The sequence below is a fragment of the Nannospalax galili genome, unplaced genomic scaffold (genome assembly GCF_000622305.1).
Source record: "Nannospalax galili isolate Female #2095 unplaced genomic scaffold, S.galili_v1.0 scaffold100, whole genome shotgun sequence".
In the NCBI taxonomy this organism is placed as follows: domain Eukaryota; kingdom Metazoa; phylum Chordata; class Mammalia; order Rodentia; family Spalacidae; genus Nannospalax; species Nannospalax galili.
In genome coordinates, this window is record NW_008352891.1 from 14,793,324 (window position 1) to 14,812,731 (window position 19,408).

At 40.6% G+C, this 19,408-nt stretch overlaps 1 pseudogene; it reads right to left on the reverse strand.

Moving 5' to 3' along the window:
* LOC103747679 overlaps positions 1-19,408 on the reverse strand; it is a 68,493-nt pseudogene that overhangs the window by 48,688 nt on the left and 397 nt on the right.

Here is a 19,408-nt window from a genome sequence, read left to right on the forward strand (position 1 = left end):
GAATGGATGGGGGTGCTGACAGCACAGTGGACAGTGACAGGGATGGCAGAGTATGGAGCCTCTAGTGGGAGAGGAAGGCTGTCTATCTGATGAGTTTGTAATCATGCTCAGATGCCGAGGAGCTCAGAAGGTGGGCGACTGTGACCAGTGATAGTCATGTATATAGAGATTAGAAATGCATGTGAAAACGTCTCATGTCAATTGGATTAAAAATGAATTTTTCTGTATGAAAAAAAAAATTCCAAACAGGTTTTACAGTTTTAAGACTTCTGTTTAAGACTTTCATCTACTTTTAGTTGACTTTTATTTGTGGCTATCCAGTTTTCACACACCAGTTTTTAATTTTTCCCTGTTGTGTGCTCTTGACACCTTTGTCAAAAATCTATAAATGCCTAGAATTATTTGAGAGCATTCTATCCTTTTCCATTGTCTGAAAAAATTCCAAACAGGTTTTACAGTTTTAAGACTTCTGTTTAAGACTTTCATCTACTTTTAGTTGACTTTTATTTGTGGCTATCCAGTTTTCACACACCAGTTTTTAATTTTTCCCTGTTGTGTGCTCTTGACACCTTTGTCAAAAATCTATAAATGCCTAGAATTATTTGAGAGCATTCTATCCTTTTCCATTGTCTGTGTTTATACTACCATCATGCTGTTTTGATTACTATAACTTTGTAGTATATTTTGAAAACAGAGAGAGTGATGCCTCCAGCTTTGTCCTTTGGCCTGGACTTATTTTTTTAATATTTTATTTTTTTATTTTATGTGTATGAGTGTATTGCCTGCATGTATGTAAGTGCACCTGTGTCATGCAATGCCTGTGGAGGTCAGAAGAGGGTATCAGATCCCCTGGAACTGGAATTACAGACAGTTGTTAACTGCCATGTAGGTGCTGGGAATCAAACCCAGGTCCTCTACAAGAATGGCCAGTGCTCTTAAACCACTGAGACATCTCTCCAGCCCCTTTCCTAAGATTTCTTTAGTTGTTCAGGGTTCTCTAATGTTACTTAAATTTTTAGGACTTTTTTTTCTATTTTTGTGGAAAACCTTACTGAATTTTTTAATAGGAATCAAGCTGGAAATTTCTTGATGAAACATGAGAAATCCATATGACCTTGATCCAGGCAAGGAGGAGCTTGATCTAGGCAATGATGACCCTGATCTAGGCAATGATTTGGAGGACTAATCATAAAATCATAGGCAATACAAGTGAAGCTGTAAAAATGGAATTGCATCAAACCAAAATCTGCTAGAGGGCAGAGAAATCAATCAGCAGATTAAAGAGAAAACTTACAGATTGGAAGAAAATATTTTAAGCCATATTTCTCATAAAAATATGCAAAAATGCCTAAAGATCTTAACAGAGAGCTCACAAAAGAAAAACTAAAAATGGCTAAGGAACACCTTTAAAAAGTGTTCAACATCCTTTTAATCCCAGCACTCAGGAGGCAGAGGTGAGCGGATCTCTGTGAGTTCAAGGCCAGCCTGGTCTACATAGTGAGTTCCAGGACAACTGGAGCTATAGGCAGACCCTGTCTCAAAAAGACCAAAAAAAAGTGTTCAACATCCTTAGTAATGAGGGAAATGCAAATCAAAACTACTTTAAGATTTCATTTTACCCTAGTCAGAATGGCCAAGATCAAGAGAACAAATGACACCAAATGCTAGCATGGATGCAGGAAAAGGGGAATGCTCATCCACTAGTGGTGGGATTGCAATGTGGAAACCAGTATGGAAAACACTTAAAAGCTAAAAATAAATCTGCCAAGTAATTATACATGATATACTTTTATACCATTCATTGGCATATATCCAAAGACTCATCCTTGCACAGCCATGTTTGTTGCTGCTCTTTTCACAATAGCCAAGAAATGAAAATGACTAAATGTCCCTCAGCTAATGAGTGGAATAATGAAAATGTAGTATATTTACATAATAGAGTTCTATTCAGTAGTAAAGGAAAACAAAATTATGAACTGTGAAGGTAAATGGGTGGAACTAAAAAGTTTTATACTAAATGAAATAACACAGACTCAGAAAAACAAAAGACGTATGTACTCCCTCATTTGTGGATCTTAGTTCCAAACCTTTAGATATAATTATATATCCTGATGTAACTGCAGGATCCAGGAAAATAGAAAGGAACCATGGGGGATAAAGGAGAAAAAGGAGATCAAGAGAGGGAGACAGTAGGAGACAGAGGTTATCAAGGGGGATACATAACTGGAGAGGGAGGAGAGAGGGTGATATAAGCAGAGAGAGAGGTGAGATAAATAACTCTTAGTTGATGTGAAAAAAATCAGAGGAAAATACATTAGTTCAAAAGTCTACTGAAAAATACCATATATATATATATCATGCATGTGTATAACTGAAGGCTATATAACAAATAACTCAGACCCAGTCAGGAGAGACCTTCCTTCAAGTTGTTAGTTAGGGTTCTCCAAGAGACTCCCAAAATAACACAAGCTATTGCCACAGCCTTTGAATGTCTCCCAGAATTTAAGGTAAGATCCTATTGCTGAAAACAGGACACACTTTGGACACAGAACTTGGAGCAATTGAGCTGGAACTGTCCTGGAAGTCTCCTCCCTGAATACTAGTTCTCATAGTACCAGAGGATACTATGCAAGCTGCCAAGGGAGAAAAAAAAATCAAAGGCCCAACCCAACTGCAAAACCTAATAACTACAGCAATGATCCAACAATTACTGGCACCTCAAAGTATTTCTATTAGTGCAGTAATGGCACTTTTATCTTGGGGCTAATCAACAGCTATCTAACTGAACTTAAGGCCCACTCAATGGGAGGGAACTTGTGTGGTACTGTAAACATAGTCAAATACACATGACTAGAGAGGTCATAGATCCTAGAGAAAAATCTATGTCTGTCATGCCCTTAGACAAATGAGTATCTTACTGTATGCTAAATATGGATCCTTATATTTACAGACAAGTATACCTCTCACCACGCTTCTTTTTAGAACAGATGGAGACTATTACAGAGCTCCAAAACTGGTCAAACACACAAAATAAATGCCAGTGAGATGCCCAGCCCTAAGCAGCACATCTATAATGCAGCCTCTACACCTAAGGCTCATGGAACATAGCAGAACAGGAGTCAAAAAGAATAGTAATGCATCTCTCAAATATCATCAGCAAAAATTCCTCATGCAACAGATGGTGATTAATACAGAAAGCCACAAGTGACCAAAGTGTAGAGAATGAGAGACTGAAGAGAGCATGTCCCTGGACAGGATTCCTATATTAAACCTCACCCACCCAGGGCTCAGGGATCATTGCGGAAGAGGAGGTGGAAAGATTGTAAGAGCCAGTAGTGGAGGATGACTACAAGGAAACAGAGTTTTCCAGGCAACTGGGAACTTGCTCAGAGGAACTTACAGCCATGGTGACAGCATGCACAATACCCATGCAAACTCAAACCAGACAAAAACCCAGCATAGAAGTAGGGAAAAGGGTAAGAAGCCCCAATCTCAACTGAGAGACTATTGACAATTGATCACTGCTGGATGAGGGAGAAGAGCTGCTCTTCTACAAGGGACTAATGCTAGATAGGTTGACCATGCTTTTGTGGATGGTATCACACTGAGGGACATTTGGAGACACAAGCTTGACTCATTATACTTTAATGTATATGACAGAAATGCATGAAATCTGGAAGGATGGGGCTGTGGGGGCGCAGATAGAGGAGAAAGTCTAAATATGATCAAGATGTATTGTACAAATTACACAAAAATTCAATAATTTCTTAAATTATATAACTTTAAGCTTTCTTTTTACATTTCTGGTTAGCCTAATTTATTGTATGTCTTTGATCATATGATGTACTAGTACAGTATTGGTTTGCTGAACCAAAGGAGTAAAGAGTTAAAAGTTGTGCAGCCACCAGGACACTATTCCAGAAAAGCAGTTTCCTTGTTCTGTCCTTGCAGCCTCTACACAGTAACTTGCAAAGAGAACATAATTAGGAAACTAACAGGCATATCTTGACGATTCTGACTAGGATCATAAGAAGTTGATCATCGTTTTCTACTTCTGGCTGCATCCCTTGCATTGACAACCAGGATGTAAGTGGTTTGGTTTCAGAGGGTGATGAGGTCATTGTATCCCCACAGGGGTGCTGAGGAGAGCCCCACACAAACAGAGCTTCCTGTCATTAATTCCACAGCTTTTCCAAAGGGGAGACAGACAGAGCAATAGCACACTTCATCTGGCACATTCCCTTCAGTGACCAAGACAGTCTGGCTGATGCAAATTTGAGTCATGTACACTTGACCTTCAAGAGCCACTCAATGCCTAGGAGATATCTGTCATTTTCTTGCAAGTTGTTCTTAGAACAAAGAATCCACAAGGGTGAATGCAGCTAAAGCACAGATGTCAGAGGTTAGATTGAATTCTAGAGAGGGCTGTGTGTTAAACTTGGCTAACCTTGCTCTCCTGCCCTTCCATACCACCATTTGTTCTCTCTGAGGACAGGGTTTAATATCCTCATTATTTTGTCAGGTGCAATTTACCAAAGTCATAAAAACTCCACGCCACCCATGTGCCTTTTAAGACAGACTTAAAATTCTTTTAGAAAGATATGCTCTGTAAAATGGGAGCTGTATTTTTGGAATTAAGTCTCCAGACTCAAGCATGCATACCCAACTAAGAAGGATTATTTTTCCGAGTCGGGCTGAGGGGGCAGAAGTTACCTGAATAATCAAGAAAACAATTGCGACTTCTTTGAAGAACATACTCTATGTGAATTTTGTTGGAGGGTAAAGTGTGGACTAAGGGAAGAGGACAAAAGAGAGACCTGGTGCTGGACCACCAGTCAGTATTCATCACTGGTCCATTTCCAGTAATTAAATGATATAAAAAATGCAGACAACACAAGTCATAGATGGGTAGCTTGATGTTGCTTGTTAACTCGGAAGCAATTCAGGACAATGAGAACTAGCCTCATTCTAGAGTGATCTCCCAGTGGAGGTTTCACCCTAGAACCCAGATGGCTTTCTGCCAGCTTAAAATTTACGCTTCATGTCAAAACAATGTTAAATACATAACTTTAGAAGTAACAGTCAAAGAATTCCAGATAACAAAAGCCACATAAACCAATTTTGACTGCATTTTTCCTCAACATAGGACTGGAATTTTTTACATTATCTTCCTAATTGAGAGATGAAATGATCTCTATGTGATATTTTGATTCATGATTGCATCATGGAATGCTATATACAGTTTGTCCACTTAACTATTACCACACATGCTCACCATAGATGTGAGATGAGAACACCTAATCTCCACAGTCTTCGCACTTCATTAACTATAGGTCTGTATTATACTGTAGGTCCCCTTAACTTTGTCCTCCTCTCTAATTAAAATGTTCCCCTGCGTAGCATCTTCCCCTTTCTCCTGATCCCTGATAACTACTGTTCTACTCTCAGCTTCTAAGAGTTTAATGTCTTAAGATTCCACCTATAAAGACCGTGTGCTTTTCTTTCTTTCTGTGCTTATCATCTCTCCTCACATAATGATTTCCATGTTGTTGGAAATGTTAGTGTTTCTTATTTTTAAGGCTGAATAGCATCCCAATGTACATGACATTTACTTTATCCATCAGCTGATGGGCATTTAAGTTGGTTCCATATCTTGGCTACTGTGGATATTCCTGCAATGAACACAGGAGTGCAGCTCTCTCTTTGATATCCTAATTTCATTTCTTTTAGGTGACTCCCAACAAGTGAGATTGCCAGTGATAATGTAATATAGTTTTTAGTTCTCCATAATGGCTATATTAACCTATATCCCCACCAGTGGAGCTCGTGGTTCCCTTCTCCACCTTTGCCAGCACGTGCTTTCTGTCTTTTTGATAATAGTGATATTCTGATGGGTCTGAAGTTGTGTCTCACTGTGGCTTTAATTTGCATCTTCCTGCTTGGTGTTGTGGAGTATGCTTTCAAATACAAACTGTAAACCTGTGTGACTTAGATTGAGAATCGCTTATTTGGGTTTTTCATCTATTTTTGTATTGGGATATTTTCTTTAAAGGTTTGTATTCCTCATATATTTTGTATATTCAGTTTTTCACAAAATTTTTATTGAATTTTTGTGATTTTCATACAATATAATTTGACGGTATTTAGATTCCCTCTCCACACCTCCTTTTATTGACCCCTCCCCACCATATATATTAGCTTATAGAGTCTGATTTGGATTCCCAAATGTCCTTCAGTATGTGTCCATCTACCAGAGCTTGGTTAACCTCCAAGAGTCCTGTCCCTATAAGAAACTAGAGTCTCTCCTCTTCCCAGCAGCCATCAGTTGCCAAAAGGTCCTTAGATTGGATTGGGATTTCTTACCCACTTCCCCATGTCTATGCTGGTATTTTGTCATATTTGAATTTGTGCATTCTGTCACCATTGCTGTGAGTTCATATAAGTAACTGACAAGCTATCTGGAGACCTCAGTTTCCTTGTAGATAGCTACCACCTCTGGCTCTCACAATCTTTCTGCCCTCTCTTTTGCAATGATCTCTGAGCCTTGGGAGGCAGAGGTTTGAAATAGGTGTCCTTTTCAAGGACAAGCACTCTGCAGCCTTGTACTTGGTACACTGGTCAGTTGTGCATTTCTGTGCTAATCACCATCTGCTGCATAAGGAAACATCTCTGGTGAGAGTTGAGAAATACATTCATCTTCTGTGTAGCAGTTGCATTGAAGATGTGGGTTCACATATACTTTTCTCTGCATTTGACCAGTGTGGAACTCTGTAATAGTCTCAGTCTGTTGCAAAAAGAAGCTTCTTTGATGGGTGTGAGAGTACAGGTCTGTAAATATGAGGATGCATATTTAGAATACAGTATGAAATTATGTTGGTCTAGAAATGTGGCAAAAAGTAGTCTTTTCTCTAGGATTTATAACCTCTCCAACAATGTGTATTTAGCTACATTGACAGTACCACACATAAGTTCCATCCCACTGGGTGAGCTTAATTCCAATTAGACAGCTGTTGATTACCCCCCATGATAAAAGTGCCACTACTGCACCAATAGTAATAGCCAGTCATCGATGTTTATCAGGCTTTACAGCTGAGTAGGACCATTGATTGGTTTTCTCCCTTAGCAGCTTACATAGTCTCTTCTGATATCTTCAGACCTAGTCTTCAGGGAGGAGGCATCCAGGTCAGTTCCAGCTCGATTATCCCAAGTCCAAAGTATGTCCTGTCTTCAGCAATAGGGTCTTCCCTTCAAATTCTGGGAGACCTGGAGCAGGGAGAGGGGTGCAACTTTTGTGATTTCAGGATTGACTGCACAGGGTCCTGGATAAATGGGCTGATATGGAGTTGCTACTTGAGCAGGTTAGAGTGGGGGTTCATATATCTGGGGCAAACAGAGCTCAGGTGTCAGGTGCAGGGAGGTCTCAAACTGCAAGTCGGGGTCAGTGGGAGATGATCCCAGAGACCCAGGCTGGACTGAGCAATGAAATAGCAGGAATTGACTCACTCTGCCAAGACAGGGTATTCTCCAGTCCAGGATGGGATAGGATTCCTGTGACCCATGGAGATCTAAAAGCTAAGACGGCGGGGTGCTAGGGAGTCTCAAAGCTATACAATTTTTCATTCAACAAACATGCATAGGAAAGATGGTAAAGAATAAGAGAGACTGAAAAAAGGAAAGAGAACAAGAGAATAAACAAGACAATAAGATGAAGGAATAGAAGGAAAGAAGGAAATTAATGCCTACAAAGCCCTGCACTAGCTTACGAGCAGGAGGTCCACAGAAGTAGGAGGCACATCTCTGACATTAAGAGATCACACTCTGCAAAGTGTCAAACACTTAAATAAATAGCTGCAAGTCAATGGGAAAATAGCTTTATATACAAATATTTAGCTTTATTTAATAAAGATGATTAGTTAATGATACATATATTAACTTCATTATTAAAAGCTAAAGTTATATAGTATCTATCACAAATCAGCTTTTATAGACCATTATATAAAGCAAAATCATAAATTGTCTTAGATTTTCATCTTCTATTCGAAAAGATAACATTTTTTAAAATATTGAAGGCAGAAAGGCTTAATCATAGAGGGATTTGGGAGTAGAGAGGAAATCGGGGGCAAAAAGGAGGGCTAACCAAAAGGGAGTATGAAAAGCCACATGGAGGCCTACTATCTCACAATCGAGTGTATAAGTAATAGCCAGAGGGATAGTAGAACACATGTGAAAAGAAAAGAGGGGGAATATTGAGGGTTAAAGGTTAAGCAGGAATGAGGACCAGGGGATAGGGGAGAGGAGGAGCAATTGGTGGATTAATTAAAACTAAGAATGCAGGAAAAACCCTTTGGAAACACACTAGTTAGTAAGCTAATTCAAAATACAACTCTAAAAAATATTTTGAACAGAATTACTGTATGCAGGTGGACAATGTTGCTCCCAGAAGAAATGGGTTATTAAATGAAAATCTCAGTACAAGGCATGGAATACTTCCCTGTGGTCAGGGAGGCCCCAGAGGTCTCCAAACAGCACAGGCTATTGCTATTGGCCTTGGTTACCTATCATAACTACATGGTAAGACACTGTTACTGAAGACATCACACATTTTGGATGCAGGACATAGGGAAATCAATCTCAGACTTACCAGGAAACTCCCTCTCTGCTGCCTAGCTTTCACAGTGCCCAAAGGTGATTATATAGATATAGATATAGATAGATAGAGATATAGATAGAGATATAGATAGAGAGATAGAGATAGAGATAGAGAGATAGAGATAGATAGATGGATGGATGGATGATAAATAGACAGAGAGACAGAGAGATAGAGAGAGATAGATAGATAGATAGATAGATAGATAGATAGATAGATAGATAGATATCTGGAAAGGACATCAATGCTTGTTCTAGTTTATATCTCCATTGCCATGAAAAAACACTCTGACCACTACCAACTTGGGGAAGAAAGGGGGTTTTTTGGCTTACATCTCCCAGGTCACAGTTCATCAGGGAGCCCAAGGTAGGAACTCAGGGCAGGAATCTGGAGGCAGGAGCTGGAGCACAGGCCATGGAGGAACTCTGCTTACTAGCTTGCTCCCCTGACCCATGTTCAGCCTGCCTTCTTATTCAATAGACAACAACCTACCCAGGAGTGGCACTGCCCACACTGGGCTGGGCCCTCCCACATCACTCAGCAATAAAGAAAATACCCCACAGACATGACCATGGGCCAGTCCAATGGAGGCAATTCCCCAACTGAGGCTTCCTCCACCCAGGCGTGTCAAGTTGACAACTAAAGCTATCCAGCACAATGCTCTTACCTAGCACTAGACCCTGCATGCTGCAATACCAAGATGTGCCTCCTGATGCAATAGTGGCACAACTGTTATGGGATAACTAGCCACTTTCTGATTGAACTTGAGGTCTGCTCCACAGCAGGGAATTTCATGCCTAGTACTATAATACTGGTCAAAAGCTCATGACTTGGAAGGGCCTAGGGTAGAACCTGCTGTTATTATTCTACTAAATAGTCATGCTGTCAAATTTATGTTCATAGACTTAGGCCATTCTCAACCTTGGTCAGAGAAACTTTTTCCTGCATTGGACAACAGCAATGGAGAAGTGCATAACTGGCAGAAGTGTTGAGAATAAAGACTCCGTGCTTAGCCCTAAACAACACATCTATATTAACCCCATCACCAACCACCAGGACTCAGCGAACACCATGGAGGACGAGGCAGAAAATATGTAAGAGCTGAAAAATGGGGAGGATTGCTATCAAATGGTGTTTTTCAGACATGACAGGGTCATCACAATCATGAACTCAACAGTAGCTATGGTTGCTTACACAAGCCCTACACAAGATCAAGGAAGTCAAAATCCCAGCATGGATGGGTAGGTGATCTCTAGGTCCCACTCTGTATCAGTTACTCTTCTGTTGCTGCGATAAAATACATGACCAAAGTAGCTTATAGGAGAGTTTATTTAGGCTTACAGTTCCAGAGAGTTCATAATCACAGGAGAGCCACTGTAGCAAAAGCCAAAAGCTGAGAGCTCATCTCTTCAATGGAAAACTCAAAGCAGAGAGAGAGAGAGAAAACTGGAAGTGGAGCAAGGCTATGAATTCTCAAAGTATACCCCCAGTGACACACTTCCTCCAGCATGGCTACACCTCCTGAAGATCCCATCACCTCCAGTGACACACTTCCTCCAGTATGGCTACACCTCCTGAAGATCCCATCGCCTCCCAAACAGCACCACCAACTAGGCCCATATACCAAATGTTCAAATACTTGAGTCTATGGGGGACATTTCTCATTCAAATCACCATGTACCCCATGCTGGAGCTATTGGCAGTGGATAGTTGGTGAGGGAGGGAGATTTGTCCTTTATTAAGGATATGGCCACTGGTAAGTTTTCCATGTTCCATGGATGGCCACACACCCATATTCATGTAGGCAGCACCAACAGGACTTAGTGGGTTAAAAAAAATACATGAAGTTAGAAGGATGGCATGTTGGGATAGAAATGTGGGATAGCTGGGTAGTTGGAGGGTGAAAATTGGGGGTTTGCTAGATCATGGTTCATTGTATACATGAATGCAATTCTCAAAAATAATTTTTTTTAATTAAAACAAATTATATATTATACTTCTATTATATTTTAAATAAAATTTGAGCAGTTCAAGTCACTATGGTTTGGTCATATGTAAAAAAATGAAATAAGAATTTTATCCTGTTAAAATATCTTCAGAAGTATATGAAGAGAGAAAAAAGGCATGAGTTTAAGGAAAATGTGTATAAATTAATACAAACATAAAAAACATTTTTAAATAATGTCGAGAAAATATAGCCATTTCAAAAAAGATACTGTGTCAATAAAGCTCTATGTACTATGCGCAAACACATGTTTAAAATCAGGTGACAACCAGAAACTAACACCAAGAAAAAGTTACCTTACCAGCAAGAGGCAATATTGTAGAGGTAAAGCAAAAGTCAGGGAACAGTATACCCTTGGTATATATCAAACAAAGCATAATAAAATACTATGTGGGAAATATTTAACTACAGAAAGTTATTTCAAATCTAACTTTAAGTACCAGTCACCATCAGTGAAAGGTAACAAAGTAATATTACACTTACATTCAGCCAGATTTCCTGTGTCCCCAGGGTACATGATGACGTAGGACAACTGAAAACACTTTACTATTTTAATTAGCAAAACCATAAATATGTGTTTCTTTTAGCATTTCTGATTTATTAACTCCCAGTAGGGTAACTAATCTATATGAGACTGAAAACTCCCACAGGCAGAAATCTATTTACTAATGTATGTTTTCCTTGGTATCACTAATTTCCATTTCTGTGAACTGCTCAACTAGCAAACATGGTTGATAACTGTCCAAGTCACTCTGGATTCAAGCCTAGACCCAACCTCTTGCCAAAGAAGTTCAATCTCAGCAGCACAACAACCACCCAGCAGTTAAAGATTAACATTTCCTTTCAGCACATTGAACTAAACAGCACATTAAAAGGATCATACACCTTAAGAGAATTACAGAGCAGAAGATAAGCTGTCCTAAGAATAAAGTATGGTTCTAAGGAGGAAAACCAGTCATTTAACACAAAACACAGGTGAAGTACAGCCCACAAGCGAGCATCTCAGTAGATGCATAAATAGTTGACAACATTCAAGGTCAGTTTATGATAAAGACATTCAACAGATCAGGAGTGGTAGGGAGTGTTTGTAACATGTAAAAGGACAACTGAAAATCACAGCTGAAATCCTACTTAATGTGGAAAGATAAAGCTCACCTTCAACATCAAGAATAAGATGAGATATACCTTTTGATCCTGCTTTCAACATTGCTCTGAACAACTTAGCAAAAGAAATTAGGCAAGAAATAGACACGAGAGCATCAGTTTCTAAATCGGCTATGGAGATGCAAAGCAATCTCCATTTGCAGGTTATACAATTCTCTCTATAGAAAATTCCATAAAACACACAGACACAGCTGCTAGAAATAATGACTCTGGCAAAAGTTCAGGGTTCAAGATTAAGATTCACTTAAAAATCGGTAATGATTTATACACTCATCATAAATAACATGTAAGGAAATAAAGAAGCAATGCCACTTACAACATCATATATAACAATAAAATACTGATAAATTAATCCAAGAAATTGAAAGCAATATATAGTAACTAGCATCTTTTAAAGAAATTAAGGAATATCTAGATAATTAGAAAGAAAGTTCATGTTTATGGATTGGAGAACATAATATTGTTAATATGGCAGCACTCCTACTAATTCAGAGAGCTGATGCAATCCCTACCAAACTTCCAGTGAAATTTTTGTTAGAATGAAAAAGTTCACACACAAGTACACAGGGTACTAAACGGATCTCTGAATAACCCTGACAGAAAGTGGGAGGGAACCCACACAACCCAATTTTAATCCTTACTACAAATGTATAGTGATCAGAACAATGTGGAAATGTCATAAAAATGGACATAGATCAAGGGAAAGGAATTGAGAGCTCACAACAAAATTCAAATGTCTATGACCAAATAGTTTTCTATAAGAAGATCAAGATCATCAGTGAGGAAAGAATTTCCTGTGCAGCCAGTGGTATGAGACAACAGGAAAACTAAATGCAAAGACTGAAGGTGGATACCTACCCCACACCATATACAAAGACTAATGCAACTGTATCAGTGCCCTATAGATAAGATCTCAAACTATAGAATTCTTAGAAGAAAATATAGACATAAATCTTCCTCCATTTGGAGTTCATATTAGACATATAAAGAATAAGCAACAAATAGCTGGGCATGGTGGTGCACGCCTTTAATCTCAGCACTTGGGAGGCAGAAGCAGGTGGATCTCTTGTGAGTTCAAGGTGAGCCTGGTCTACAGAGTGTGTTCCAGGCCAGCTAGGGCTACAGGGAAACCCTGTCTCAAAAAGACCAAAAAAAAGCAACAAATTAAAAACTAAGTTTTACTTAATAAAAACTAAAGATTTGAACATCAAAAGATAAGACTACGAAGCTGAGCCCAGTGGAACTCACAGGCAACCCCAACACTAGGGAGGCTAAAGCAGGAAGGTCTCAAGTTCAAGGCTAGCCTGGGCTACATAGCAAGACTGTTTTAAAACAAAAAGAATGTGAAAGTGTTTAGAACAACCAAAAATACTTGCAAAATTGCATATCTGATAATGAACATCCATAACAAAACACATCTTAGCAATAAAATGATAAATGTCACAAGCTAAAAATAAGCAGAGATTTGAATAGACATTTCTCAAAAAAAGATATACAAATGATCAATCAGTACATGAAAAGACATTTAATATCATTACTCATTAAGGAAATAAAAATCAAAACCACAATGAGATTTTACTTTCTACCCATTAGAGTGGATTTAATCAGCAAGAGAGAGAGTGAAAAAGAGGGAGAAAGACAAGAGAATATGTGCTGACAATGATGTGGTGATATAGAAACTTAAGCAGCTCCCTGATGGGCGTTTCACATGGTGTAGTGCTAGAAAAAACAGTATAAACAGTTCCTCAAAACGTTAAAATGAAATTACCATGTCGCCCAGAAATTCCTCTATTAGTATATGCCCAAAATGAGTGAAAATAGATACTGACACACAAACTTGCATACAAATATTTATGTAGGATTATGCACAATATCCAAAAGTCAAAAGAAAATACAAATGGCCAACAGTTGGATGGGAAACAAACTTTTGCATGTAAATCCAATAGAATGTTATTCAGTCACATAAAGAAGCACTCATATATGCTAAAACTTGGATAAACTCTGAAAACATGACACCAAATAAAAGAAGCCTAAGATACCCTAAGTCACTGTAATAGCTTGAATCTTAAATATCTCCTGCAGGCTCATGATTTGGGTTCTTGCTCTCCAATGGGTAGTGCTATTTTGGGAGGCTGTGGAACTTTTAGGATGAAGGGCTTAGCTGGAAAAAGAAGGCCACTGGGGTAGACCTTTGAAGGCTATAGACCAGCTCCTAGTGCTAGCCCCTGGTTCCATCCCCCTAATCAGCTGAGATGTGAGCTGCCTCCACCATTACTCTTGCTTTCATGAACTCTGCCATGCTTTCTACACCATGAAAGTATGAGAGCCTCTGAAACCATGATACTAATTAAATCTTTCCTTCATTAGTTGTTTTGTTTGGTACTTTAGTCACAGCAACAAAAAGTAACTAATACAGAAAACTGGCTCTAGAAAAGTGGGGTAATTTGTATGATTAAGCCTCACAATGTTTCTCCAGCCTTTGGAACTAGTTTGTTAGAGGACTGTGGAAGAGTTTAGAGAAACAGGCTAGAGAAGCCCTAGAATGATATAAGCAGAGCTTAATATCTGATTCTGGTGCATGCTCAGAAGATCAGAATACTGATTGGCATGCAGTGTGAAGGTCAAGCTCATGAAGTTTCTGATTCCATCAGGAATTAGACCAGGAGCCATTTGGGTTCTATGCTGGCAAAACATCTATGTTATGCTTAAATCCTGAAAATATGAAACTGAATTCAAAATTAATGAACTCATTAATGTAACAAAGAAAATTTCAAGACAGCATAGAATTCAGGTTGTGGTATGGTTGATTCTTGCTACTTTTAGCCAGAAATACAGTGATATTACAGATCAAAAAGCAGGGAAGTATGTGAAAAGCATGCAGTTTGACAAAGAAACATGCTGTGAACAGGTTTAAAGTTTCAGACAATTATGGACATACAAGTGTGGACAAAGGGTCTGAAGTTGTTAAAGAGATTGGTGTCCTTAAAAAGAAGCCAAATATTTTGGATTGTGACAACAATAGAGATGCCTTGAGGGTAAGAGCTCACCCATCCAAAGGATCCAGAGTGTATAAATGCAAATTCACTTGAAAGACTTTACTGTGAAAAGAGTATGTCTAAAAGTAAAGTGCTCTGCTCACACAAGGTATGGGCGTGCAGGGATCTCGGGGCGCCAGCTGCTGGGCGTGGCGCCGGTCTCCCGCGGCCGCTGGGGCGCACCGTGTTGCTGAGGTGCGCGCGTGTCCCGCACCACGTTGCTGTGGATCTCCACGTCTACTGGGTGCTGGCGACTCTACTGATCACTGCGCTCCCAGGTGGGTCCCTGCTTCTCCGCATTGTTGAGGCTCTCTGCTACCGGGGCTGGCCCGGTCGGGTTCCGTCCCAATCCACCGTGCACCTCCTCGAGATATGAGATCCGTCAGCTGCCGGATCGCGGATCGCGTGGGAAGGTGCGGAGACGGCGAAAGCTGGGTTTCTGTGAGTCGTGGGAAGGCTGGATCGTAGGCAGGAAGACACAGAACTCAGCTCAGTCAGAGGTACAGCTCCTTTATTCTGTGACTCAGCTCGGCTCCAGGCCTTAGTGATCCAGCTTCGATTATTGAGGGAAAACCAGGATACTTTATACTGTGGGGGTAGTGGTAAAAGCCTTAGCTGATAGGTACTTTTAGGATGCCTCATTTACATGTGGTGGTGGGCTCCTGCCAGGCTGCCAGACATTGTCTGAAAATCACACAGGAAAACCTGGCAGTTTCAGAGCCAGAGGCCATGTTTCTGTGATGGCTACTTCAAAAGATGAGTCAGGAAGATGCTGGGAAGGTACCCTGCTGATAAAAGGAGTCTCTGCATACGCAGCTGAGCCCATGGGCTATCTGGACATGGAGAGACTGCTGCTTTACACAGCAGGGGTCCCCAACAACAAGGCAGCCTAGGGAAATGTTTTCACAGATTCAACTGTGCAGGCATGGTTCACGGGTATATGGCTACTGCTTAAGCTGGTGTCAGAACATAGCTTTGTCCATGTTATAGTGCCTGCAGAGTTGAATCTGGGAAAACATTTCCCTAGGTTGCTTAGTATGAGGCCCCAGGATGTTGGGGCTGCCAGGACTGTAGAACATCTGCCAAGGAAAACTATAGGCAACAATGCTTTCTTGTTTTAGGTTCACTAGGAGCACTGGTGTCCTCATCATGGGGGGCACCTCCACCATATGCTCCTACCACCATGAACACTGTCTTGCCTTCCCTGCCATCACTACAAGCTTCTGAAATGATGAACCAAAATAAATCTTTATTTCCTTAAGTTAACCTGTTGTGTACTCTGTCACAGTGACACAAAAGTAACTAATAAGGTCACATAGCACATCAATCTTATTTATCTCAAACAGGCAAATCTGTAAACAGAAAACAGATTAGAGCTTCTTGGGAATGAGGATTTCCTCTATCCCACTGTGTCCTCATTCTGAAATTCTCATCTAGCAACAACATGAATCTCTAGAGCAACTTGTGTAAGTCTGTATTTTTGTCTCAAATTTTCTTAATTAGCTGTAGCTTCCAAAGGATTTCATCAGCAATGCTTTCCAGCTTATTTTACTGTTTTGAGAATTCTTTTCATGAATGTTTTGTTTTTAGTTTCCAGCCATTTATTTTGTTTATTTGAATGGCCGTGTCCAATGCTACTTTGTTTTCATATGATGGTTATGGTGTCATCTTTAATCTCCTTCGGGATATTAATGGTTATTTTTTCTCTGCTTGTTAAGTCTTCAACTTTGTGTGCTTTTCTTTGTCTGTTTCTTGCCTTTTTTACTGGAAATTTTTATGATGTAATATAACATATAATTTCATAATATAACTGTTACTCCTGTTCTATTCTAGTTGACAGATACATGAGACACCAAGATTACTAGGGAAATATAGCCAAATGTCACCTAACAATAGAGAGACTGAGCAGTCTCCTCATCGTGTCATGCCTGTACTACCACTGGGAGAAAGTCTTATGGAACCACCCTTGTGAATGAGGTTGGTTGCTGACTGAAATGTCCTCATGCAGTTCCTGGCTGCATATGGACACTTTATTCCATGGTAGCACTCCACCCTGCAGTGGATCCCAGTCAACTTTGGAAGTAGAAACAGAGCTAAGCTGAGTTCTAAGGGTTTTGAAGCCCATTACTTCTCACTGAGAATCTTCATGAACAGATGGAAAACGTGCTGAGTGTTCCCCTTTGTGGCACCTGTCCTTGAGGAGTGGGTAGCTATCTTCAAGAACTCTTCCAAGATGGTTTCGCCTTCTCTTTCAGTTACAGCCACAACAGGATCTCAAAGGGCTTCACTCAAGCAAAGTCTAAGGGAAGGGGGCATCTTGCTAATGAAAGTAAAACTAGTTATAACATCTTCAGAGAAGGTAGAGAGCTGGGGTGGTGAGCACCCCACAAAGAAAACAGGAGCTGTGTGCTGCCTCTATGTCTCCTCCTGAGGGTCGGCATGCTCTCCCAGGCCTCAATCCAGCCTAATCAGGACTGGTCTGGCTACCCCGAGAGCCAGGCACGCACCTGCCCCAGATGCTGCCAATGGAAGATTTAGATGCTCAGATTGCATCCGAGAAAATAAAGTGAGAAACTGTCTAATTTTAGATAAAGTTCAATATGTAAACTAGCAGATTGGAATCACGTCCAGGTGGAACGGCCTACAGAACGTATCCTTTAAGTGTGTGCAGTGCAGCAGCCATCACACGCTGTGCAAGTACCCTTCTGGCAGGACCAGCACTGCGCATTTACGCGCCCTTTGTTCCACGTGAGCACAAATGGAGGCCTGCTGGCCTGGAGTGCAAAGTGCTGGCACTCAGCAGAGCCAGCTGAGGGACACAGACTGTGTATCCCAAACAACTACATTTTAAAACATGAAAAGTTATTTTTAACCTTTTACAGTCCTTTCTGGTTTTCACTATTCAGAACGATGTTAAACCTTTCGTTCTTTATTAAATTCAGAAATGTAGACAAAGACATTAACAGCAAACTTGGAGTAATAAAACAATGGGCCACCATATTTGGGCTAACAAAAAGGAAAGAAAGAATCAGGAGAGGGATTACCTGAGTAAGAGGAACAGCACCCTAAGTCAGAGGAGGAGCATGCCTGGGTGAGAGGGAAAGTTCACCTTGAGTCAGGGAAGGAACAGGCCTGGTACAGGGTAGGGGCACACCTCAGTCAGAGGAGGATCTCACCTTGGTCAGCTGAGAAGCACACATAAGTTAGGAGAGCAGCAAACCTTGTCAGTGAAGGAGCATGCCTGGGGTCAGAGCAAGAACACACCCGAGTCCGGGAGGATCTCACCTTGGTCAGTGAAAATGGGTGCTTAAGTCAGGGGCAGTTCACACCAGAATTAGAGAAAAATCCACCTGAGTCAGGGAGGACCTGCCTGAGTTGCAAGAGCAAATAGGCATGCTCCTTAGAGAACGGCATGGACAGATCTACGTCCAGGCTGGGATCTAACCTGTGTTCTCTGGCTCCATATGCCCCCTGACTGTGACTCTGTGTTCCTCTGGTTCCATCTGGCCCCTGGCTGTGACTTCACATTGTCTGCTGTTCCCTTGCAAGTGTAGGCACTGGCCACTCTTTTATTTTATTTTATTATTTTATTTTATTTTTAATTTATTTTATGTGTATTGAGTGTTTTGCCTGCATGTATGTATATGTTATGCAATGCCCACAGTGGTCAGAATAGGGCATCAAATCTCCTGGAAGTAGAGTTACAGGACAGTTGTCAGCTGTCATGTGGGTACTGGGAACTGAACCTGGGTCCTCTGCAAGAGCAGCCAGTGCTCTTAACTACTGAGCCATCTCTCCAGGCCCCTCAGGTCCCATCTTTATCTCACCTCAGCAGACATCAATGTGAAACCCCACATGCCTTTCTGGAATACATTTTGTTTGTCCCTATTGCACCTCTCCTTGTCCCTACGGTGTTGCCTCTGAAGGGCTCCACATTGCTATGAGGCAATGGGGAAGGGACACAATAAAGGCCAGGGGCATCCTATGCTTTGTACATTTAGCCCTGTGCCTCCTTCCCCTGTAACTTTCACCAGTTCCAGGCTATAGCTTCTTTGCTTCTACATAATCCACTCTTTCTCTCTAAAGGGACACGCTCCTCTGAGCTCCTCCCACATGTCTTCCTGCATGGCAGTCCATTCCTCTACTACCACCTCTCAGTGCCAGTTGAAGAAAGTTGCTGGAGCCTGGGTATGGGTGGGGACAAAACTAGAAAACTCACCCTGTGATATGGGACTGGACCCACAAATGCAAAAGCAGAGACTGCTGAAGCACTGAAAGCCAACACTGATGCAGCCTACCTCACCTTACTGTGATGGTGTAGAAATTCAGATTTGACAGGGTCAGCTGAGAATTTCTTTTACCCTAACAAATATGAACCAAACCAGAAATATTATATTTGAATCCCCTCTAGGAGAAAACATCAAATACTTTGAACTCCCATTATGTGAAGAGAGGGGAAGGGGGAGGAATCCATTTTTGTATCTAAATATGGAATAGATGATTTTACTTATTTTATGTTGATTTTTATATTTCCTTAAATTGAGGTGAAATTTTCAT